Source organism: Mobula hypostoma, chromosome 29 (assembly GCF_963921235.1).
Source record: "Mobula hypostoma chromosome 29, sMobHyp1.1, whole genome shotgun sequence".
NCBI classification, from domain to species: Eukaryota; Metazoa; Chordata; class Chondrichthyes; order Myliobatiformes; family Myliobatidae; genus Mobula; species Mobula hypostoma.
In genome coordinates, this window is record NC_086125.1 from 18,929,585 (window position 1) to 18,954,803 (window position 25,219).

Below are 25,219 nucleotides of genomic sequence, written 5' to 3' on the forward strand. Positions count from 1 at the left end.
ATAATTATGTGGTTTTGTTAGTTTTTCCAGTCTTGGTCTGTCCTGTGTTTTACGATATCACACTGGAGGAAATATTGTATCATTTCTTAATGCATGCATTACTAAATTACAGTAAAAGAGCACTGCATGTCTTCATAATCTAAAAAAAAAAGTGAGGTAGTGTTCATGGGTTCAATGTCCATTTAGAAATCAGATGGCAGAGGGGAAGAAGCTGTTCCTGAATCGCTGAGTGTGTGCCTTCAGGCTTCTGTACCTCCTTCCTGACGGTAACAATGAGAAGAGTTGCTACCACGTGATTGGCTGATTAGATACATGCATTAGCAAGCAGGTGTACAACTGTACCAAATAAAGTGGCCACAGACTGTAGATGGGGTAGTTTCTTAGAAACTTTTTTTCAGGGAAAAACATGGAGGACATGTATTTACGGTGGGAGCAGAAGATGCACACAACTTTTTACAGAGATGAGTGATGAGTATCTGGACCATGCCGTCAGTCGTGCTGGAGGAAGCAGACACGATAATACTGTTTAAAGGGGCGTTTAGACAGGATCATGCAAGGAATGGAGGGCGATCGATATTTGACTCTTTGTCTTCTTTTGCACCTTGGTTGTTTGTCAGTCTTTGTGTGTAGTTTTTTTAATTGATTCCATTATATTTCCTTGTTCTACTGTAAATGCTTGAAAGGTAATGAATCTTGGGGTAGCATATGGTGAATATACAAGCTTTGATGATAAATTTACTTTGAAATTTGAACTTTGAGTAAATGCCAAGGTATCAAAATGCCTGAGCTCACTCCACGGTTCAGTTCAGGCCTTAACTATATACGCCCTCTGAAGTAAAGTCACTCTCGTAATACCTGAAATACAAGACCTAATTTGTGCACAGCTAATACCCCATTATGTGTTGTCACTGATGTCACTTATATCACTTGGAGAAACTTGAAACACTGACCTTCATGCACAAGTCCCTGGACAGTGGGGGCAAGAACGTCCCAGTGTCGCCCTCACCCTGATGGCCAGCTTCATCTGTGGCTGCATCAGGCTGTGTGTGGATCCCAGATACCTGGGTAAAAAGTACCACTGTGTGCCCAGGTTCTACCTGTCGCCCTGGCTATGAAAGGTGGGTCTGGCCCCTTTCTCGCACAATACCCCCGTCAGCTGGTCGGTGCCTCCATACCTGTCCTTCGTAGAAAAGTTCTTCCAGGCCAACGCCTTTGACCACAAGGCAATCAGACAGTGGTCAACACGTAATGTCCTGCAGGCGGAGCAGGAGAAGGATGTGATGGACACAGTGGGGTGGTTCCCTGAGCAGACTGTCCAGTATATCTGGCAAAATGCCTCATCGCCAGACCTCACCAACAGGCACAAAGACCTCGCCTGGCTGGCGATGAGAGGAGCCCTCCCAGTCAGATCCCTCCGGTATGCCCGGAATGTCGTCTCCACACCCCGTTGCCCACGGGAGGACTGTAATGGGGTGGAGTCGGTGACTCACCTCTTTGCACACTGTGGATTCGTGAAGAAGGTGTGGAGGAGGATGGAAGGGACGGTGTTAAGATTCATGCCCAGCAGCTGCGTTACCAAGGACTCCATGATCTACGGGCTGTTCCCGGGGACGCACACGGAGACAAACATCCGGTGCTGCTGGCAGATCATCAATTCGGTGAAAGACGCTCTTTGGTCTGCCCGAAACTTGGTGGTCTACCAGCACACGGAGATGTCCATGACTGAACGCTGCCGACTGGCTCACTCTCGCCTGCAGGAGTACGTGCTGAGGGATGCACTCAAGCTTGGTGCGGCCACCGCGAAGGCCCGGTGGGGAAGGACCACAGTTTAATGTTCGTCACCCGTGGGAGTGGGAGAGGTCGGGTGGGGAGGAGACTAACCCTCATCAGCATTGTGGACAGATGAATCAACATGGTGCCCCAGGAGTGGCTGGAATTGTGTAGACCATTAAAGAACTTTGGAAAAGGAATTAGAGCCAATGCCCGTTTATTTATTGTTAATAATTTTATTGTAAATAAGTCTTAATTCTTGACTAAGGTTTGAGAGTCAACGAACGATTTATTGTAAACATCTTTCATTGGACTGAGAGTCAACGCATATTTTTATTGTAACTAACTTTATTTATTGAATAAGGACTGAGTCAATGAATGTTTTTTATGTAAATAACTTTATTTTGTAATATTTCTGAATAAAGTATTTTTGGATGAAAAAAATTCTGCTCCAGAATCCAGTCTATGCCATCTCTTGGGTTATCAAGAAACGTTTGCTCTTCTTCAATATAACACTTCTGCATAAAAGAGGTCAAACGCTGGCAGGAATATTGGTTCGTTCATCTCAATGGTCTCTGCAGTACTGCCTCAGAAAAAGAATAAGACTAGATGTTCTGGAGTGGAGCTTCAATCGATAGTCTTCAGAGGTAGAAATGAGTGCTACCCACACTCCATTGTCTGTAGATCTCAGCATAGCTGCAATCATCTTACATCCATTAGCTGCCTTTCCATTGCCCCCCTCCATGTTGAGGGAGTAGTAAGGGATCTCAGCCTCTGGTTGAAGGAATATTACAAGGTCAGGCCTGGGCCACCTTACAGTCATGGAACAACGTCTTCATGCCTGTAGCAGAGTGGCCAAAGCTGAACTCAATATTCCAAATGCCACCTCATCAATATCGTGTACTACTTCAACATAACACCACAGCCTCCATTCTCATTGCCCTGATGGGTGAAGTCCAGTGTGCCAACATCTATTTGATATCAACACCGAGGGGAAAATTTATGAACAGAAAGGTCTGGGAACAGCCAGCAACTGCGGAGAGAGAGAAACGTTTATTACTGTCACACATCTGCTTTTGGGAGTTTGTGTTGTGCCCACTGGCCAATGCAATACCATGTTCCAACCGCATTGGTCATAAACACAGGAGATTCTGGCTTCTTCCTGCTTCCTTTCCAGTCCTAATGAAGAATCTCAGCCTGAAATATTGAATGTTTGTTCCTTTCTACAGATGCCGCCCGACCTGCTAAGTTCCTCTGATCGTTGCATATGTCACAGGTCCTGAAGTGTGTTGTGCCTTCTTCAAAGGTTCAATGTCAGCTCTTGATATCCAAGTCAGCCCTTCCTTCAGAGTGAGGTGAGAAGAGGAGAGAAGTGTACGAGACAAGCGGATTGGTAGGGTGGGAGAGACTGGAGCAGGGCCCTAGGGAGTCTGGAAATTATGAGAAGCAGGGGGATGTATTACATCTAGCGAGAGGGTGGAGCAGTGAGCTGGATTTTTCTGGCTAAAGAAAGAAATTCCTTCTCTTAGAGAAGGAAATCCCTACCCAAGGAGTGGCAGATGTTGAGTCACTGAATGAATTGAAAATTGAGATTGGTATATTTTTGGATACCATGTGGATCGGACCAGACAGATGTTACTAAATGGTAGAACAAACACAAGGGGCGTATTCCCTATTTCTAATGATTAGAGTTATTTTACAGGGCTGTTGGAAGGGAGTGAAGCAATGGGCTGATATCTCAAATGGTTCTGTCAAATACCTCTTCTGAACATAGACCGAAGAGATTCTGTACATGCTAGAAAACTGGAACAAAATACCCAAAATGCTGAAGGAGCCCAGCAGGTCAGGGAGCATCCATGGAGGGATGAAGGGTCACGGTCCACAACGTTAACTGTTCATTGCCCTCCATAGACACTGTCTGACCTGTTGTGTTCCTCCAGCATTCTGTGTACGTTTCTTCCAAATTAGAGTATGGTTGTGCTCCTACCTCTGAATGCTGTATGTCTGTCACCAATTTGTATGTCATAGAAAGTTTACAGGGGATCTCACTGAAACTTATCGAATATTGGAAGGCTTAGATAGTCAAGTCAAGTCGAGTCACTTTTTATTGTCATTTCAACCATAACTGCTGGTACAGAACATAGCAAAAATGAGACAATGTTAGAGCTGATGTTAAGAGGAAACCTCCAAAAGTGGGAGCGTCTCGGACCAGAGGGCATAGCATCAGAATAGAGGATGTCAAATTAGAACAGAAATGAGGAGGAATTTCTTCCTGAGGGAGGAGAAGATGGCGGCGCGATGCAGCGCACGCGGCCTCTCTGGTGAATGATATCGGTATTTGTAAGTAGGGCCGTGCACAATTCTGATTTGATGGAGATGGACGTGAGAAGCACGGAGGAACATCTGGAGAAACTTCTGAAATGCCCGGTTCGCTGCCGCTGCTACTGTGCGATCGAGAATCTCCGGAGGGGAAGGCCCCAAATCCTCGGCTTTGCCTATTGCCTGTTGCCAGGGCTGGGGTCGAAGCGCTCGGCGGAGATGGTGCTCGGTGCACCGTGTCGGAAAGCTGGTCGTAAGCTCGGAGTTTTCGGATGGACTCAAGAGTCAGCTGTGGTCGGGTGCTTCCAGGATGCTGCATTGGCAAGTTTGCGGCGCTGGAAGCTCATGGCCAGGAGATTTTTCTTCCTTCTACCGTCTGCGTGAGATAATGGGACTTTCGAGAGACTTTGAGATTTTTTTTTACTGTGCCCATGGTCTGTTCTCTATCAAATTACCGTATTGTTTGGACTGTTGTAACTATATGTTATAATTATGTGGTTTCCGTCAGTTTTTCAGTCTTGGTCTGTCCTGTGTTTCTGTGATATCACACTGGAGGAACATTGTATCATTTCTTAATACATGCATTACTAAATGACAATAAAAGAGGACTGCGTGTCCTCATAATCTAACCAGAGGGTGCTGAATCTCTTGGAATTGAAAGTTCAAAGTAAAGTTTATTATCAGAGTATATACATGTCACCACATACAACTCAGATTCTTTTTCTGTGGGCATACTCAGCAAATTCATGAAACAGTAACTGTAAACAATGGACAACAAACTGCAAATGCAGATATAAATAAATAGTAATAAAAAATGAGCATGAAATAACAAGATAAAAGAATCCTTAAGCAAGTGTAGTTACCCCTTATTGTTCAAAAGCCTGATGGTTGAGGGGTAATAACTGCTCCTGAACTTGTTGGTGTGACTCCTAAGGCACTCTTACCTTCTATCTGATGGCAGCAGCGAGAAAAGAGCCATGCCCTGGCTGGTGAGGGTCATTGATGCTGGGTGCTGTCTTTCTACAGCAATATTTCATCTAGATGTTCTCAATGATTGGGAGGCTTGCACGTGTGATGTACTGTGCCGAATCCATTACCTTTTGTAGGGCTTCCCACTCCAAGGTATTGGTGTTCCTGTACCAGGCCATCACGCAGGCTCCTGAGGAAGTAGAGGTGCTGTCATGCTTTCTTTGTAATTATATTTATATGATTGGTCCAGGATAAGTTCTCTGAGATAGTGACACCCAGTAATTAATTTTTTTTTAGATTATGAAGACATGTAGTCCCCTTTTATTGTCATTTAGTATTGCACGCATTAAGAAATAATACATTATTTCCCCCGGTACGATATCACAAAACACAGGACAAACCAAGACTGAAAAAACTGACAAAACCACATAATTATACATATAGTTACAACAGTGCACAATACTATAACTTGATGAAGAAAGTCCGCGAGCACAGTAAAGTTCAAAGTTTCTCAAATGTCCCACATCTCAGGCAGATGGGAGAAGGAAGAAAAACTCTCCCTGCCACGCCGACCACAATTCGACTCTGAGTCATCCGAAAACTTCGAGCTCTGATCAGCTCTCCGACACCGAGTACTGAGCGTCATCTCTGTCCGAGCGATTCGACCTCTTTCTCAGTCGCCAAAAGCAGGCAAGGCTGGGGATTTTGAGGCCTACCCTCCGAAAGATTCCCGACCACACAGTAACGACAGCAGCGGACGGGCGTTTCAGAAATTTCTCCTGATGTTCCTCTGTGATTTCACGTCCATTCTCCATCAAATCAGAAATTTACTGACCCTCTCCACATTCAGCTGTGGAGGGTATATTTAAAATGGAGGTTGATAGATTCTTGATTACTAACAGCATCAAAGGTTATATGGAGAAGGCATTAGAATGGGGTTGAGATGGAAAATAAATCAGCCATGATCGAATGGTGGAGCAGACTTGATGGGTCAAATGGCCGAATTCTGCTTTTATGTCTTATGGTCTTATGGTTAATGGAGTGTCCGTCTGTGTATGATGAACGGAAATGATGGCGTATCCTTGGAATTCAGAACCTCCCTGGGTTACTGGATCACTGACGTATTTACAAAGGAAGTTGATAACTTATTGGAAGACTAAGGAATTGGAAGTTGCGGAGGACTGGCACAATACAGTCCATGTAGCCACAGGCCCTTTGCCCCACAATGGCTGTGCCAACCATGGTGCCAGTCCAAACTAACCCCATCTGCTTTCACATGGTCTGTCCTCTCTCTATTCCCTGCCTATTCATGTGCCTGTCCAAATTCCTTTTAGATATTGCTATTGCATCTCCCTCCACCACTGGTCATGCATTCCAGGCATCTACCAGTCTCTATTAAGCAAACTTACCTCCTAAATCTCATTTAAACTTTACCACTCTTGGCTAAAAGCTATGCCCTGTGGTGATTGATATTTCCAACCTGGGGGTAAAAAGACCAACTGAATATCCTATCTATGCCTTCAGCCTCCAAGGAAGGGAAGGATCAATATTTATCTGAACTCTCCTAATAGTTAGTTCTCTCTAGTTCAGAGAACATCCTGGTGAACTTCTGCACCCTCTCCAAATCCTCCACATCCTTCCTGTACACACAGTGCTGCAAATTTTGCCTGACTAGAGTTTTATACAGGTGCAGAATGACTTGCCAACTTTGATACTCAGCACCCCAATCAATAAAGTTAAGCTCCCTTTCTTTATCCCCAGCATTTCTTCAATTGTTGATTTATTTTTTGGAGATACAACACAGTAAGAGGTACTTCCAGCCGAACAAGCCTGTGCTGTCCAAATTAAATGCTTGTGAACAATTAGCCTAACAATCCAATAACAAACAAGAGAAGATCAGCAGATACTGGAAACCCAAGCAACACACACAAAACTCAGCAGGCCAGGCAGCATCTATGGAAATGTGTACAGTTGACTTATCGGGCCAGGACCATCAGGACTGAAGAGAAAAAGATGAGTAGTCAGAGTTAGAAAGTGGGGGGAGGGGAGGAAAAGACATAGGTGAAACCAGGAAGGGGAGAGGGGTGAGGTAAAGAGCCAGGAAGTTGATTGGTGAAAGAGCTACAGGCTGGAGAAGGAGTGACCCATCAGAGGGGACAGAAAGCCATGGAAGAAAGAAACACAAAATACTCTGCAGATGCTGGGGTCAAAGCAACACTCACAACATGCTGGTGGAACTCAGCAGGTCGGACAGCATCCGTGGAAAAGATCAGTCAACGTTTTGGGCCGGAACCCTTCGTCAGGACTGAAGAGAGAAGGGGCAGAGGCTCTATAAAGAAGGTGGGGGGAGGGTGGGAAGGAGAAGGCTGGTAGGTTCCAGGTGAAAAACCAGTAAGGGGGAAGATAAAGGAGTGGGGGAGGGGAAGTAGGGAGGGGATAGGCAGGAAAGGTGAAGAAAGAATAGGGGAAAACACAATGGGTAGTAGAAGGAGGCGGAACCATAAGGGAGGTATTAGGCAGCTGGAGGAGGGGGCAGAGTGAAACTGGGATGGGGGAAGGGAGGGGGAGGGAATTACCGGAAGTTGGTGAATTCTATGTTCATACCAAGGGGCTGGAGACTACCTAGACGGTATATGAGGTGTTGCTCCTCCAGCCTGAGTTTAGCCTCATCATGGCAGTAGAGGAGGCCATGTAAGGACATATCCGAATGGGAATGTGAAGCAGAGTTGAAGAGGGTGGCAACCGGGAGATCCTGTCTCAAATGTCCTCTTTCTTTAAGGATCGTAGTTTTCCTTCTGTCGTCATTAATGATGTCCTCACCCGCATCTCCTCCATTTCCCGCACTTCGGCCCTCACCCCATCCTCCTGCCACCACAACAGGGACAGAGTTCCCCTTGTCCTCACCTACCACCCCACCAGCCTCCGGATCCAGCACATTATCCTCCGCAACTTCCGCCACCTTCAACAGGACCCCACCACTAAACACATCTTTTCCTCTCCACCCCTCTCCGCTTTCCGCAGGGATCGTTCCCTCCGCGACTCCCTGGTCCACATGTCCCTCCCCACGGATCTCCCACCCGCCACTTATCCCTGTAAGCGTAAGTGCTACACCTGTCCCTACACCTCATCTCTTGCCACCATTCAGGGCCCCAAACAGTCCTTCCAGGTGAGGCAACACTTTACTTGTGAGTCTGTTGGGGTCACCTATTGCATCCGGTGCTCCCGGTGCGGCCTCCTCTACATCGGTGAAACCCGACGCAGATTGGGGGACCGCTTCGTCGAGCACTTCCACTCCGTCCACCACAACAGACAGGATCTCCCAGTAGCCACTCACTTCAACTCTGCCTCACATTCCCATTCGGAAATGTCCATACATGGCCTCCTCTACTGAGGTGAGGGCACAGGGGGACGAAGGAGAGGCCCTTCCTGAGGACAGCACATACTGCCTCAGAGAGGGGAAGGTCAGAAGGAATGGTGAAGACCGGCATGGATGAGAGCTGGGATCAGAGGGGGGAAGGGAGTTGGTAATGTTAGAGGAGAGGGGAAGGTGGGATGAGAGGGAGATGGCGTCTCCGAGAACCCAAGAGCTGGCAGTGAGATCTGAGAGACACGGGATTGCAGAGCGGTGGTGGGGAAAGGGGAGACAGGGGCTCTAGCGGCAGAATATGAAGTCCCGGCCTGGAAGCACTGTCGGCCAAGGCACGAGTCAGAGTTGGAGGTCATGCAATCGGCACTCTGAAGGCAGCTGAGGTTGTTGGAATCTGCACTGATGGTGGTGCAGTCGGTTTCTGAATCTGCTCGGGATCATTAGAACGGTGGAGCCTAATAATCCATATGCCTTTGGACTGTGTGAGGAAACCAGCCAGGAGTACATACAAACTCCTTACAGACAGTGGAGAAACTGAACCTGATTGCTGGTACTGTAATAGCATTAAACTAACCATACCACCTCTATGTTGTCCTACCAGAGGAGGAGATAATGCCATACGAATACCGGGGCAGGCTTGAAGAGCCAAGTGGCCTACTTCTGCTATTGGTGGTCACTGTCTAGACTGAGCCCTGAAGGAAAAACCCTTCAGCGTACCACAAGATGAGTAATCGCTTTTAAGGTGAAACAAAGTGGGTGAGGAGAGAAATCGCATTTTGCACCTTTGGTCTATCTAAGCCTCAGAACCACAGCTAGCTTCCAATAAGCAACAGGTAAAAGATTCTTCACTCTGTGACGCCCCGCACCTGATCAATCACACATCACACCGTATATGTGATGTATGGTTGATGTCCAGGGAAAAGAACTAGAAGTGCTGAAATGTTTAGTCAGCACCCAGACATGCATTTTGTCACATCTTTCATAGCTGCCAAATGATCATAGCAAAATGGGTGCAGGAGTAAGCAATACTTCCCTCCAAGCCTGTTCTGCAAAAGTGGGGCCACTCCCCCATTTCTATATCATATCTCTGCTCTCTACACATACCCTTAATATCTACAGATCCTTCTCCTTAACAATAACTTGACCTCGACAGCCTGTTATAGTAGACAAGTCCACCTATTCACTGCAAATACGTTTGTCTACCTGCCATGTTCTTTCACGTTAACTGTATCAGTATGTTCTGCATTCTGTTTTATTTCCACTTTGTACTCCCTTAACTATCTTGAGGCCAGCATGGTAGAGGAGAGGTTACTGCAACACTTTACTGTGCCAACTGTAAGAACCGAGTGTGATTCCTGCTGCTGTCTCTGACGAGCTTGTACACTCTCTCTGATACCTCCAGGCCCCAGTTATTGATGAAGTCCCTTCCCTTCCAGCCCACATTGTTCATGGAGACCATCCTCTTCAGCCTCGGAACCTTGATTAAGATGCAAGACTTCAGAGAACTTACAAACTGGGAGCCTCCCTCCACCACCTTGGTCGTCGATGAAGCCTTTTTGAATGAGGGAAACTCTGAACTGCTGATAGACGTCTCTGCTCCATTCCAATATCATTGATGGAGGATACTCATCTAGGCTTAGGTCATGGCTGTCCTTCCTCCTCTAATCCCAGTCTAGGTCACTACCATTGCTGAAGGCTTCACATTCATTGATAAAGTTCATTGGTGAGGACACTCCCCACCAAACCATCATAAGCGGGATCCCCTCCTCCAGATCACATCACTGATAAGACAGTCCATTTCACACCCCAATGGATTCCCTTCAGGTGCCCAGTCAATGAGAAAGAAAATTCCCTTCAGGCCTAGGGCCTTGATAACCTCCCATCAAGGCCCAGTCATTACAGAGGACAACTTCTCCAGACCCAGAATTGATACATCACCCCAAAGTGCCTCAGTCTACTCACTTCAATCAATGGTGAAAACATCCAGGCACTAATCATTATTGGAAGGGTAATATCCTTCTAGTTCCATAAGTTGACAGCCAGTCTACTCTGCAAGCTATAACTACTGCTGAAAATCGTCAGGACACGGGATTAGGCCCACTTACCTGGAGATGCCCTATGTTCCTTGGCCTCAACACGGGATGATATAATTAACTGAGGCCTTCCCCTCCTGGCCTACTTCAATGAAGGGCCTTGTCTTCGGGTCCTGATAAAGCTCCCTAAAACAGGTGAAGGCAAACCCCTCAGTGGGTCATTGGAAGAGACATTCTTCCAGGCCCAAAGAATTGACGACGAACCTCCCCCTCAATGTCCCGATTATTGGTGAAGACCTAGTTGTCAATAATCCTCCAATGTCAGCTGTAGGAGATGACCTAATCATTGTTAAGACCCTTCCATTTGAACAGATTGTTTAATGAGATCCTCCACTTGAAGCCCCAATACCAGTCTCTAGAATCCCTGGCTTCATTGATGAACCCCACTATCCCTCCAGCCCAAGCATTTAATTAAACTCTCCCCAATTTAATTCACCGTCTGCCAATCCTTAAATTATCCACCAATAAAATGTTTTTATTTCCCCTATCTAAACCCATCATGATCATGAACCGCTCCAATAAATTTCCTTTCACTTACACCTACCTATTTCATTCTTGTTTACTTAATGAACCGTTTAATTCCCCAGCTTCCCCGAGAGATTCAATCACATGGACAGGTACGTCATTCTACGACTAATCCAGTTAAGCCACCTAACTACTGAATTCACTGATCCACAACATCTAACTTAACCAAATTAAAACAAGAGGACTCACTACTAGCAACACACACAAAATGCTGGAGGAACTCAGTACGCCAGGCAGCACCTATGAGTAAACAGTCAATGTTTTGGGCGGAGCATTTGCTTTGGATTTTCAGAGATTTTCTCGTGTTTGGGACTCTTTATTAGATTATCCGATTTTGGATAACTTGCTCTTTCTTACGTTATGATCGAATGGAGGAGCAGACTCACCGGGCTGAATGGCCTAATTTTGCTCCTATATCTTACGATCTTTCCTGTCTGTAGAAGAACCATTTCTGCCTACCATCTCTTCTTTTTTTCCCTGTTTGTGTACAGTCATGCCTGCTGGCCCAAGTTCCAGTAAGGCAGAACCATAGTGCCAAATCTAACCTTGGCTGATCTTATCTCCCATATAACCTCACCCTATCACAGAAATTCCATTTCTTCTACTCATTGCCCCCCTCCACCTTTCCTGCTACCTACATTAATCTGTTCCTCTCCTTCACAGGTATGATGAAGGGTCTAGCATCTGAAGCATTTATTGTTTTCCACTTTCTCAGAAGATGATAGACTCTTGCCCTCATAATATACGTCTTTATGGCCTTTTTATCTGCCTGCACTGTACTTTGTAATCTGTAACATTTCATTCTGCTTTATGTTACTGTTTTCCCTTGTACTACCACAATAGACTATTGGAATGAAATTATCTGCATGGATCGCATGCAAAACAAAGTTTTTCACTGTATCTAATTACATCCACACTAGGGAGTCCCACACCTTATAATTAACAACATGTTATCCTGACACAAGAAGCTTAATGTGCTGGTAAAGTTGCAAAGAGAATGGAATTTAAGTTATTTTCGATGTCCTATCACTCAAATTCCCTTTGTTCATCACACTTTTAATATTACTGAAAATGAACATGAACATCTTTCTTTCCTAGATCCGAAGGGTTGCAAACATGAAACATTGATGTTCTTCATCCCACATATGCTGCCTGACATGCTGATTTTTTTTTCAGGTTTACGACATCTGCAAAGTTCTTTTTTTTTGTCGAAAGGGCAAAGCCTGCTAATGTTACAGAAGTGGAAGATCGACAAAAGGAATCGATGAAACCAAAGACTGTGATCACTTACACAAAGGGGGCAGCAGCTGGCACGCAAAATATCGTCAAAGGGTCAGTGTTCACCATTGGACAAAGTAAGGTGTATCACAATTGCTAAATGTACGACAGCCTTAGGTGAGTCACAAAGAGACTTGAAGTGATAGTGGCCTCATTTCTGGTAATGCCCAGACAGTGCGGTGTAGCATTAATAAAGAAATGAAACATGCAAAAAGTGTGAGTATGTTTCATGATCATAATAATAGAGTACAGTTTCAGTGAAGATATACAACCATTAGCTACTTTATTGGGTACTACCTGTTAATGCAAATATCTAATCAGCCAAACATGTAGTAGTAACTCAATGCACAAAAAGCAAGCAGACATTATCGAGAGGTTTCTTTGTCATTCACACCAAACACCAGAACGGGGTAGAAACATGACATAAATGACTTTGACCACGAGATGATGGTTGGTGCCAGACAGGGCGGTCTGAGTATCTCAGAAACTGCTGACCCTCTGGGACATCCATGCACAGCAGTCTCTAGAGTTTACAGAGAATGGTGTGGAAAGCGAAAACAAAACATCCAGCGAGCAGCAGTTCTGAGGGAGAAAGTGCCTCGTTAGTGGGAGAGGTCAGGGGAGAATGGCCAGACTGGTTCCAGCTGACAGGAAGGCGACGGTAACTTAAATAACCACACATTATAACAGTGGTGTGCAGAAGAGCACCTCTGAACACAACACGTTGAATCTTGAAGAGGATGGGGTACGACAGCAGAAGAGCACAAACATATACTGGCAGGCCACTTTATTAGGTACAGAAGTGACTGTCAAAGCTAGTATCAGAGGACACCACAATCCCAGCACTCCATACGAAAGAGTGGTTAGATCCCAAGCAGCTACGTGACAGAGGACTTTTCAGATCTATGCGTTATTCCCAGAGACATTGAATCACAGAAAAATTCAGCGCAGGAACAAGCCCATCGGCCCATCTAGTCCACACTGAAGCATTTAAACGGCGATTTCTTTGCTTGCATCTGCAGAAACAGCTCTATTTACATCTTTAATATCTTTATTTTTCCCTTTCAGGGCTCTTTTGAAGACCCTGACCTGGAGTTATACGCTAACTTCAGTTCTTTGCGGGAATGGCACCCTTTCTTGGGGTTTCAGGCCTGGCCGTTGTTTGGCACACCAAGGGTTCGGCCTGAGAGTCCAGCTCAGATTTGGAAGCCTAAGATCTCAGGGCTCTGGAGATGGGTGAGTTGAGGGTCGGTGTCACGGCAGGAGACCCGTGTGTCATCGAGGGAGTCGTAAAATCTACTGCTGTATGCCCGAAGACCTGGGATCTTTGTGATCTTCAGGCACAGAGCTCGAAAAAAGTGATGTAACGGACTTTTAACACCATAAACCATCAAGTTGTTTGCTATGTCTCCCCGCTCGCTGAGAAAATGGACACACCTCCTTCTCCCTTATTAGGGAGAGAGAGAGCCAGTGGTATGTCGAATGTCGGGTGAAATGCAAAGTCTTTGGGGTAACTGCAAGTCTGTGTCTTTGCTATTGCCTTGCTCACACTTGCGTGCTCGGTGGCGGTGCTGATACCTGCTTTTTTTGCCGGTGGGGGTGAGGGGAAGGGAATTGTTGCTCGCTGCCGCTTATGCACGGAAGAGAAAGGAGCTGGGGGGGGGGACTTTGGGGTTCTTACGTTTAAAGTCTGGTTTATACTTCTGCGTCAATGCATCACTGCAAGGTCTGCGTCGCCGCAAACCCTACACAAAGCCGACGCGGAACCCTACGCAAGAGCCTGCATTGCTGCTACGCGCACCTCTCCCAAGACGTAACCGCGCGTCGCAGCAACGCAGAACGCAACAGCTGTGATTGGTCCGCTAGGTAGCATCACATGTCATCCTACGCTGCAATAGCTTCCTATTGGGCGACTGAAGGGCAGGGAAGGAACTCTGGCTGCAATGCTTTCCATAAAGTTTTACAGACCTCCGAAATTATGGAGGACACATTTTGCTTTTACGAAAAAAGACGCTCGTGTCTTGTTTACCCCGAGACTACCATGACCATGAAGCCTTGCGCGGGCAGGTGTGTGCGCATGCGCGATGTGCCCGAATTGCAGAGCGATGCAGACACACCAACGCACAAGTATAAATGCTCAAAACGTGCATAGGACACTTGTGTAGGTTACGGCGTCCAGCTTACGCAGAAGTATAAACCAGGTTTAACTGTCGTTCATTCTTTGGGGCACTTCTTTGTTTTCGTGGATGTTTGTGAAGAAAAAGCATTTCAAGGCGTATATTGTATACATTTCTTTGACATTAAATTGGACCGTTGATACTTTGAACTGCCTACTCCATTCGACCTATACCCAGATCATAGCCATCCATACCCCTACCATCTATGTACCCATCCAAACTTCCCTTACTCGTTGAAACTGAGCTTTCATGTAACACTTGCGCTGGCAGCTTATTCCACACTCACAAGCCTCTGAGAGAAGGAATTTCCCTTTATGTTCCCCTTAAACTTTTCAACTTTCAGCCCTAACGCATAACTTCTAGTTGTAGTTCCACCCAAACTCAGTGGAAAAAACCTGCTTGCGTTTATCCTATCTAGACATCTCATACAGTAATTTTCTATAACGTCTATCAAATATCTCCTCAACCTGCTACTTTCCAAGAAATAAGCCCCTAACCTATTCAATCTTCCCTTATAACCCAGGTCCTTCAGTCCTGGCAACATCCTTGTAAATTTTCTCTGTGCTCTTTTTTACATCTTTCCTGTAGGTAGGTGACCAAAACTGTACGCAATTCTCCAAATTAGGCCTCAACAATGTATTTCACAACTTGAATATTGGCCTTTCACATTAAAGTATTCATACTTTAATGTAAAAGGCCAATGTGCCATCGGCTTTCTTAATGGTCTTCTCTACCTGTGACGCCACTTTCAATGAATTATGGACCTGTATTCCCAGATCCCTTCGTTCTACCGCACTCCTCAGTGCCCTACCCTGGTTTGTCCTACTGAAGTGCAACACCTCACACTTGAAGATGTCCTGGGTACCATGGAGGCTTGTGCCCATGATGGAGCTAACTAAGTTTAGAGCTCTCTGCAGCATATTTTGACCACATGCAGTAGCCCCACCCCCTCCCCATTCTAGATAGCGATGCAGCCAGTTAGAATGCACTCCACAGTACATCTTTATGATAACTAAGTGCAAAGTGTTCCCCTACTCAAACTTCTGTCACCTGCCCTGCTCATTCCCTAATAGGAGATCAAGTATTGCACACTCTCTCTTTGGGACTTCTATGTACTGATTAAAGAAACTTTGCTGAACACATTTGACAAACTCTATCCTATCTCGTCCTTTTACAGTATTAAACCGCAGACAATATGTGAAAAGTTAACATCACATTCTCTAACAACTTTGATCCTTGCAACAGCCTGTGATCTCTTTACAAATCTTTTCCACTAAATCCCGCGGACTTTGGATGGTCTATAATATAGCCCCATTAACATGGTCATACTTTTCTTTTTCCTTAGTTCTACCATAAAGCTTCAATAGATGAGTTCTCCTGTCTGTCCTGATAGAGCACTGCCGCGTCATTTTTTCAGGCTAGTAACGTCACCCCGTCCTCTTTAATCCCTCCCACTCTGTTGCGTCTAAAACAGCCGAACCCCGGAATATTGAGCTACCAGTCCTGTCCCTCCTGCAACCAAGTCTCACTAATGGCTACAATAAGATAATCCCATGTGTTGATCCATGCCCTGAGCTCATCTGAGTTTCCTACAATACTCCTTCCATTGAAATATACGCAGCTCAGGAACTTAGTTGCACCGTGCTCAGTCACTGATTCCTGAATTTGTCTGAGGTCTTACCAACTTCTCCACTAACTGTTCTGACACTCTGGATCCCATCCCCCTGCAACTCTAGTTTAAAACTTCCCCCTTTCTCCCCCACCCCCCACCCCCGTGCAGCACTAGCAAACCTTCCCACTAGGATAATAATAGTCCCCATTCAGTTCAGGTGCTATTCTTCTCTGGAAGAAAGACAAGGATATTAAAATCTTATGCCCTCTCTCCTACATCAACTCCTTAGCCACGTGCTGAACTGTATGTTCTTCCTAGTTCTGGCCTCACTAGCATGTGATATGGGTAGCAATCCTGAGATCACAACCCTGGAGGTCCTGACCTTTAACTTAACATCTAACTCCCTGAAGTCACTTGTCAATTTTCCTACCTTTTTCATTGGTACCTAATGGACCACGGCCTCTGGCTGCTCACCCTCCCACATAAGAATACATAAAGATGGACATCAAGTGCTGCTGGAAGATCACCAGCTCTATCAAAGACGCCCTTTGGTCTGCCCGAAACTTGCCAGTCAGTCTGCCAGCACATCGAGATGTCCATGATGAACTGGCACAGTCCAGGCTGTCGGAGTACGTGATAGAGATGCACTGATGCTTGGTGCAGCCACCACAACTGGTCAGTGGAGGGGGAGCTCAATATAGGGCTTGTCCACTACTGAACAGGGAGAGGCTGGGTTGGGTGTGGAAGCCCCTCAATTATTGCAGTAGTGTATCACCCCAGGGGGCCACATGAGTGACAACAGTCTTCGGGAATGTAACAAAACACGACTAAATGCATTGGCTGTGAATGTAAGAATGAAAAGACATCGTACAGCATCCGGTGCTCCCGATGTGGCCTTCTGTATATTGGCGAGACCCGGCGCAGGCTGGGAGACCATTTCGCTGAACGCCTACGCTCTGTCCGCCAGGGAAAGCAAGATCTCCCAGTGGCCACACATTTTAATTCCATGTCCCATTCCCTTTCTGACATGTCTATCCACGGCCTCCTCTACTGTAAAGATGAAGCCACACTCAGATTGGAGGAACAACACCTTATATTCCGTCTGGGTAGCCTCCAACCTGATGGCATGAACATTGACTTCTCTAACTTCCATTAATGCCCCCCCTCCCCCTCATACCCCATCCGTTGTTTATTTATTATTATTATTATTATTATATATTTTCTCTTTCTCTCTCTCCTTTTTCTCCCTCTGTCCCTCTCACTATACCCATCCTCTGGGCCTGCTCCCGCCCTTCTTTCTCCCTAGGCCTCCCGTCCCATGATCCTCTCATATCCCTTTTGCCAATCAACTTTCCAGCTCCTAGCTCCATCCATCCCCCTCCTTGGTACATTGCAGGCATGCTGTGTTGGTGCAGGATGTGCAGCTATACTTGTGGGCTGCCCCCAGCGCATCCTTGGACTGTGTTGATCATTGAGTCAAATGATGCATTTCACTGTATGTTTTAAGGTACGAGACAAATAAACTAGTCTTTAAGTGTTATCAAAGATTTCCTTACATCTGTCAACCCGGTACAGTCTGATCTGTCATGTGTTACCAAGAACTTTACCTCATACATAACTGAAGTCCCATCTTATTATTGGCTGTTCTGGACATTTCCATCATTTTCAGTTCTCAAGTCCAGTATCTGTTTGCCCTCCTCCAGCTCCTGACTCTTGTGCACCACTCCCCCAACACAATGGTGGCCAGGTGTGGCTATGAACACCCTCTGCTACTTGCATCTTCCCTGAGATACTTTTTAAATCTTATGTAGCCCCCTGGTAGGCCTCAGGCTCACTCAGCTCGCTTTCATCTAGGGGGAGCAGCCTTCGGCCCCCCAAACTGGGTAACCAAGTTTGTGTGGATGCTGTGTGATGTACCCCACCCCGCCAAATAACAGACAATACACCATATGCGATTAAATGATTACACTTTATAGATCTTACTGGAACTATGTCATTAATAGAGATACAATATAAAAGGAAAATAAAAGGCACCAAACTTATCAAAATTCAACCACTTCGTGCACAACAGTTGGAGCACAAGTAACGGAATCTTCTTTCCACCACTCGATCCCCTCAGACCACCTCAACCCACCACCTGGGACCAACCACGGTGGTCGACCAGACGCTCCACACGAGTATGTCTTCATCTCCTCTCCTCGCCGAAGACCCTGGGCCTCGGACTCCCACTCGGGGTCCGTCCCACCACCCAGCTTACAGTATCGCGTCTCCTCTCCCTGCCCCCATCGCGCCTTCTCCTTCAAAGCCCGCGCTAAACAATAGCTTATAGACACACAAGAAAGAATAACATCTATCCCAATTGGTTCGTTCCCTCTCTTATCAATAATATAACCCAAACAAACAGAGAGAGAACTCCTTACATCGCAGTTATTATTACAGAAAAGCCATTTTAATTATAACATAACAAAGAAGCCATTTTGTTAGCCTTCACAGTAACATAAAAGAAGAAACCCCTTACACGTAATTCATTGCTTCAGAACACACATGCCAATGTTGCATTCAGTTTATTAATCATTCTGATTCAGATTTATTTATCACATGCACATGTTAGCATACAAATGTTGTCTGCCGTGGGGGCAGTCCGCAAGAGTCACCAGACATTCTAGTACCAACATAGCATGCTCACAACGTTCAGTAGAACAACAACAGGCAACAAAATGACAAAGGCAGAAAAATCCCCTTTCCTCTCTCCCAGCCATCCACACATCCACTCACACACAGACAGTCCTTCAACTTCGGGACCCACAGAAGCGCCACTCACCGGATACATTTTGTTTTCCACGCCATTCTCTGAACGCTAGACTGTTGTGTGTGAAAATCCAAGACAGCAGCAGTTTCTGAGAAACTCAGACCACCCCGTTAGGTAGCAACAATCATTACACAGTCAAACCCACATAGATTACGTTTCTTGCCTCTGCTGATGTTTGGTCTGAACAACAACTGAACCTCTTGACCTCGTCTGCGTATTTTGTACATTGAATTACTGCCAGATAATTGGCTGGATAGATACTTGTATTAACATGCAGGTGTACATAGTAAAGTGGCCACCGAGTGTATATTATCCAACTGAACTGAAGCTGCATGACGACAATTTGAAACAGTCTACTCCATATCATGTCTGTCCATATCAAACATCTCAACTCGTAACATCAACTCTCCATTTCTCTTCATAGTCTGACCTGCTGAGTTCCTGCAGCCCTTTGTAATTAGCTCCGTTCCAGCGTTACTCCCATGGCTCCATTCCCAACATAATTACTTGCTGCATATAAGGCTTTCCTCTTGTTTAGTTATTTCAGTCAACATAATAACACTTAAGTTACAAATAAATTCCTCACACAAGTGGGCCTTTCTTCCCATCAGGTCCATGTTGATCCCTATGCTCATCATAGCCCCTTCCAACTTTTATCTCATTCTCCTAACGTCAAATGAGTTTAGAACCAAACTGCTCAAACATTCCTCGTAAGTCAGCTCTTTCATCCCAGATCTCAGTCCTGTGAAATTTACAGATCCATAGATTGCTAGGGTCATAAGGCATAGAAACATGCCCTTTGGTCAACCAAGACTGTCCCAGCTATCAGGTACCCATTTATCCCAAATCTACGTTACTCTCATGTCATTCTCCCTTTGTGTTTCTTCGTATTTACTGTGAATGCCCGCAAGAAAATAAAGCTCAGGGTGGTATATGGTGACATATATGTACTTTGACAATAAATTTACTTTGCATTTTGAACTATATTTCCTTCAGATTTCTCCAAATTCCACCATACAGAGTCAAAATCAGGTTTATTATCACTGACATATGTTGTGAAATTTGTTGTTTGTGGCAGAAAAGTTCAAAGCTCACAGTAAATTTATTATCAGAATAACATATGTCGCCCTATACAACCCTGAGATACATTTTCTTGTGGGCATTCGCAGTAAATACCACAATAGACTCAATGAAAAACTTCACCCAACAGGACAGACAATCAGCAATGTGCGAGACAACAAACCATGCAAATACAAAAAGAGGTAGATAGATAAATAAACAAACAAACAAACAACGAACAAGCAAGCAATAAATACAAGAACATGAGATGATGAGTTCTTGAAAGTGAGCCCATAAGTTATGGGAATAGTTCAGTGAATGGGCTGAGTGGAGTTGAGTGAAGCTAACCCCTCTGGTTCAAAAGCCTGATGGTTGAGGGGCAATAACTGTTCCTCAGCCTAGTGCTGTGGGCCTTGAGGCTTTCGTATCTCTTTCCTAATGGGAGCAATGAGACCAGGGCACGATCTGGATGGTATGGGTCCTTGATGATGGATGCTACCTTGCTGCAACAATGCTCCTTGTAGATATGCTGAACGGTGGGGAGAGCTTCACCCATGATGGACCCGGCTCTATCAATACTTTTTGTAGGCTTTTCCATTCAAGTGCATTGGTGTTTCCAGAACAAGTTGTGATGTAACCAGATGCAACCCGTGATGCTCTCCACCACACGGCAATAGAAGTATGCCAAGTTTTAAATGACATGCCAAAACTTTGCAAACTTCTAAGAAAATAAAGGCACTACTGTGTTTTCTTTGTAATGGCATTTATGTCTTGTTCCCAGGACAAATCCTCTCAAATTACAATGCTGAGGAGTTTAAAGTTGCTGACCTTATCCACCTCAGAATTCCCCAATGAGGACAGGTTCATAGACCTTTGGTTTCCTCCACTTGTAATTAATAATCAGCTCTTTGGTTTTGCTGACATTGAGTGAGAGGCTGTTGTTGTGTCACCACTCAACCAGATTTTCAATCTCCCTCCTTAATGATTCATCACCACTTTTGATTCAACCAATGACAGTGGTATCATCAGCAAACTTGAACATTAGATTAGATTAGATTCAACTTTATTGTCATTGTGCGGAGTACAGATACAAAGCCAGTGAAATGCAGTTAGCATCTAACCAGAAATGCAAAGAATAGTGTTACTTACAAAATGACTGCGAATAAAAAGTAAGTGCTACAGCACACAAATATAAAAGTACTGAGACAGTACAATATGGGAGCAATACTGCTTAGCGCTGTGATGTGAAGTTCAGCAGGATCACAGCATCAGGTAAGAAGCCCTTCCTATGCCTGCTGGTGCGGGAGTGGAGGCTCCTGTAGCGCCTACCAGATGGGAGGAGAGTAAAAAGTCCATGGTTAGGGAGAGATGCATCCTTGATAATGCTTTTCACCCCACCCAGGCAGCGTTTATGGTAGATGTTCTCAATGGTGGACAATTGGGTGCCAATAGTCCGCTGGGCAGTTTTCACTACACGCTGGAGTGCTTTGCGGTCCAATATGGGACAATTACCATACCACACTGAGATGCAGTTGGTGAGTATGCTCTCAATGGTACAGCGGTAAAAGTCCATCAATATCCTGGGACAGAGGTGAGCTTTCTTGATGCTCCGCAGGAAACAAAGGCTCTGTTGTGCCTTTTTGATCAGAATGGAGGAATTCAGGGACCAGGTGAGATCCTCGGAAATGTGGACACCAAGGAATTTGAAGCTTGATACATGCTCCACTACAGCTTCGTTGATGTAGATGGGGACGTGAGCGTGACTCCTAACATGCCTGAAGTTCACAATGGTATCCTTGGTCTTCTGGGTGTTATGGGCCAGGTTGTTGTCGGCACACCACGTGGCCAGGTGCTGGACCTCGTCCCTGTAGGCCGTCTCATCATTCCCTCTGATCAGGCCAACCACCATGATGTTGTCTGCAAATTTGATTATGAACTATGTACAGGAACTCAGTCATAGGTGAAAAGGGAGTACAGAAGAGGGCTCAGCACACAGCCTTGAGGCACGCTGGTGTTCAGGGTGAGAGTGGAGGAGGAGAGGTTGTCTAACTTAACTGATTGGGACATGGCACTGGAGTTGACCTTAGCCTCACAGTAATAAGTATAAAGTGAGTAGAGCAGGGGCCTAAGCACACAGCCTTGTGGTACAGCTCTGCCATTGGAGTTTGTGGAGGAGGTGTTGTTGCCTATCTGAACTGTCTGTTGTCTGCAAGTAAGGAATTCGAGGATCCAGTCAACAAGGAGTTATTGAGGTCTCCGTCCTGAAGCTTATTCAAAGGTTCAAAGATTCATTTATTATCAAAGTATACAACTCTGAAATTTTTCTCTAGATGGCCATGAAATTAAAAAAAAACAAATGCAGAACGATCATCAACCGGAAAACCCTTCCTCCTTCCCACAAAAAATGAACAAAAATGGAACAGGCACATTAACCACCAAATCCCCCTCCTGCACACACGAAAAAAAAGGAGAAAGGTTGGGCGAAAAACACAGAACACAAAAAAACATACGACTGAAAAAAAAATCCACAATCCAAGTCCACAACCTAAATGCAGAAAACCTGGGTAATATTCTCCCTCTCCATAGCAGAGCAATCTCACCAGCAATAAAAAGGCAGTCTCCCCACTCTGACAGCAGAGTGATCTCACCAGTGATAGAAAGGCAGTCTCCTCTCTCCACAGCAGAGTGATCTCACCACCGATAAAAAGCCAGGCAGCTGGCATTTCAATCTCCCTCATCGCTCCAATCAGCGAACAATGGAAGCTTTATTCAGCGAAATGGAGTCGAACATCAGCTTGCAGCCGCCTCACCACGAGGTCCCCGCACCTTGCCTCTGCCTCCCAGAGTCTTCTCGGAGATGCCAGAGTGCTGAAACATCCAAACAATCTCTGAACTGCAAATCGCAGGCTCTGACGGTTCCGGAATCACATTCAAGATGAACAACAAACGTAAAAGGCATATATATTTTCATGATCTATCCAGAAGGTGTCGACCGAAGGAGCTTTGTACGCAGGCACTATCTTGACCGGAAGTCCTAGTGAATAGTACAGTGCAATACATTAAAAATTACTGCAGGTTACAATAAGAAATATGAAAATAAATGAACGAATATTGTAAAAAGAGGCCAAAACAGCAAGGTAGTATTCACGCAACACACATTAGTGCCAATTTAGAGTGGTTAGGTTACCTCCCACCAACCTGCACAATTTTCTCCGAGGTAGCTCCATTGTGTAAACCATTAAATACTTAATGGGTATGTGGCCAAGTGGTTAAGGCATTGGACTAGTGACCTGAAGGTCGTGAGCTTGAGCCCCAGCCCAGGGAACGTGTTGTGTCCTTGAGCAAGGCACTTAATCCCACAGTGCTCTGCGACGACACTGGTGCCAAGCTGTATGGGTCCCGATGCCCTTCCCTTGGGCAACACTGGTATCGTGGAGAGGGGAGACTTGCAGCATGGGTGACTGCTGATCTTCCATACAACCTTGCCCAGGCCTGAGCCCTGGAGAGTGAAGACTTTCCAGGCGCAGATCCATGGTCTCGCAAGACTAACAGATGCCTTCTTCTTACTTAAATCCACAGGACAGCAGCGGTTAACGCAGCGCTTTACAGTACCAGCTGCAAGGTCGGAGTTCAATTCCTGCCACCGTCTGTCAGGAATCTGCACGTTCCCCATGAAACCCATGGGTTTCCTCTAGGTACTCCAGTTTTCTCCCACACTCTAAAGGTGTACGGTTATGGTTAGTGAGCTGTAGGCATGCTATGTCAGCTGTGGAAGCGTGGCAACACTCGTGGGCTGCCCAGCACAATCCTCCCTCATTTGGTTTGATGCAAACTATACACTTCCGAAGGCTTTCATGTACATGTGACAAATAAAGCTAATCTTTAATCTTTGAGGAGAGCAAAACAGCCGAATGTCCTTCCTTGTTTTCAATAAGAAAACACTAATTTAAATGCCTCTCCAGTGGCTCTAAATCTCTGGTCTTCATTCAATATCACCCTGTTCTGTACAAATAGAAAAAGGAAATGAATAAGGATGTTTTCTCCTTGACATGACAAGGAGCATTTGAAGGGTTTAGCAATTAGCAAGTGGCATAAGGTGCAGGGGAAGATCAGAGCAGTGCAAATAATGGGATTTTTAATTATGTGAAAATAATAGCTAAAGGTCTTTAGACAGAGTAAATAAAGGAATTGTTTCCAATGGTAGAAACGTTGATAACAGTGGACAGAAAAGTCTGAGCAGCAAAAGAAACAGAAGGGAGATACCACAGCTAAGGCCAGAACTGCAGTGCTACATCTCACTCTGCCCATCACATCTTAGGAAGGACATAAAGAGGGTGCGGGTGAAGATCACAGATAAAGCTGCAGGGCTAAGTCACTTCATTTGCTAGGTTGGAATGGAGAAGCTGGCATATCTCTCTCCCAAGCAGAAATGAGGTCTGGTTAAGGTATACAAGATCATGGTCATTTTATAAAGGATAAATTGGGAGAAGTTAGGTAACAGGACTATGACTGGAGGGGGTGGTTAAATGTGAGGAAAACTACTGGGTAGAATGTAGTTTGTGATCTGAAACTGCCTGCTGAAGGGAGGCAGAAGTAGAATCACAGGGAATTGAAAAAAGTACAACTCACATGAATTTGAGGAAACTGAATTTCCAGAACAGAGAATCATAGAAACATAGAAACATAGAAAATAGGTGCAGGAGTAGGCCATTCGGCCCTTCGAGCCTGCACCGCCATTCAGTATGATCATGGCTGATCATCCAACTCAGAACCCTGACCAGTCTTCCCTCCATACCCCCTGATCCCTTTAGCCACAAGGGCCATATCTAATTCCCTCTTAAATATAGCCAATGAACTGGCCTCAACTGTTTCCTGTGGCAGAGAATTCCACAGATTCACCACTCTCTGTGTGAAGAAGTTTTTCCTCATCTCGGTCCTAAAAGGCTTCCCCTTTATCCTCAAACTGTGACCCCTCGTTCTGGACTTCCCCAACATCAGGAACAATCTTCCTGCATTTAGCCTGTCCAATCACTTTAGGATTTTATACGTTTCAATCAGATCACCCCTCAATCTTCTAAATTCCAACGAGTATAAGCCTAGTTCATCCAGTCTTTCATCATATGAAAGTCCTGCCATCCCAGGAATCAATCTGGTGGACCTTCTTTGTACTCCCTCTATGGCAAGGATGTCTTTCCTCAGATTAGGGGACCAAAACTGCACACAATACTCCAGGTATGGTCT

At 45.4% G+C, this 25,219-nt stretch overlaps 1 long non-coding RNA gene across 3 annotated transcripts in view; it reads right to left on the reverse strand.

The window, feature by feature from the left end:
- LOC134339344 (uncharacterized) overlaps window positions 1-25,219 on the reverse strand; it is a 69,588-nt gene that overhangs the window by 24,249 nt on the left and 20,120 nt on the right. The window contains exon 3 of one of the 3 annotated variants that reach the window (XR_010016380.1): window positions 2,228-2,803. The exons of 1 other annotated variant lie outside the window; for it this stretch is intronic. This is a non-coding gene — a long non-coding RNA (uncharacterized LOC134339344). Of the gene's footprint in view, window positions 1-2,227; window positions 2,804-20,001; window positions 23,013-25,219 lie in introns of those variants that run through there. One more of the 3 variants, XR_010016379.1, reaches the window with a different exon arrangement.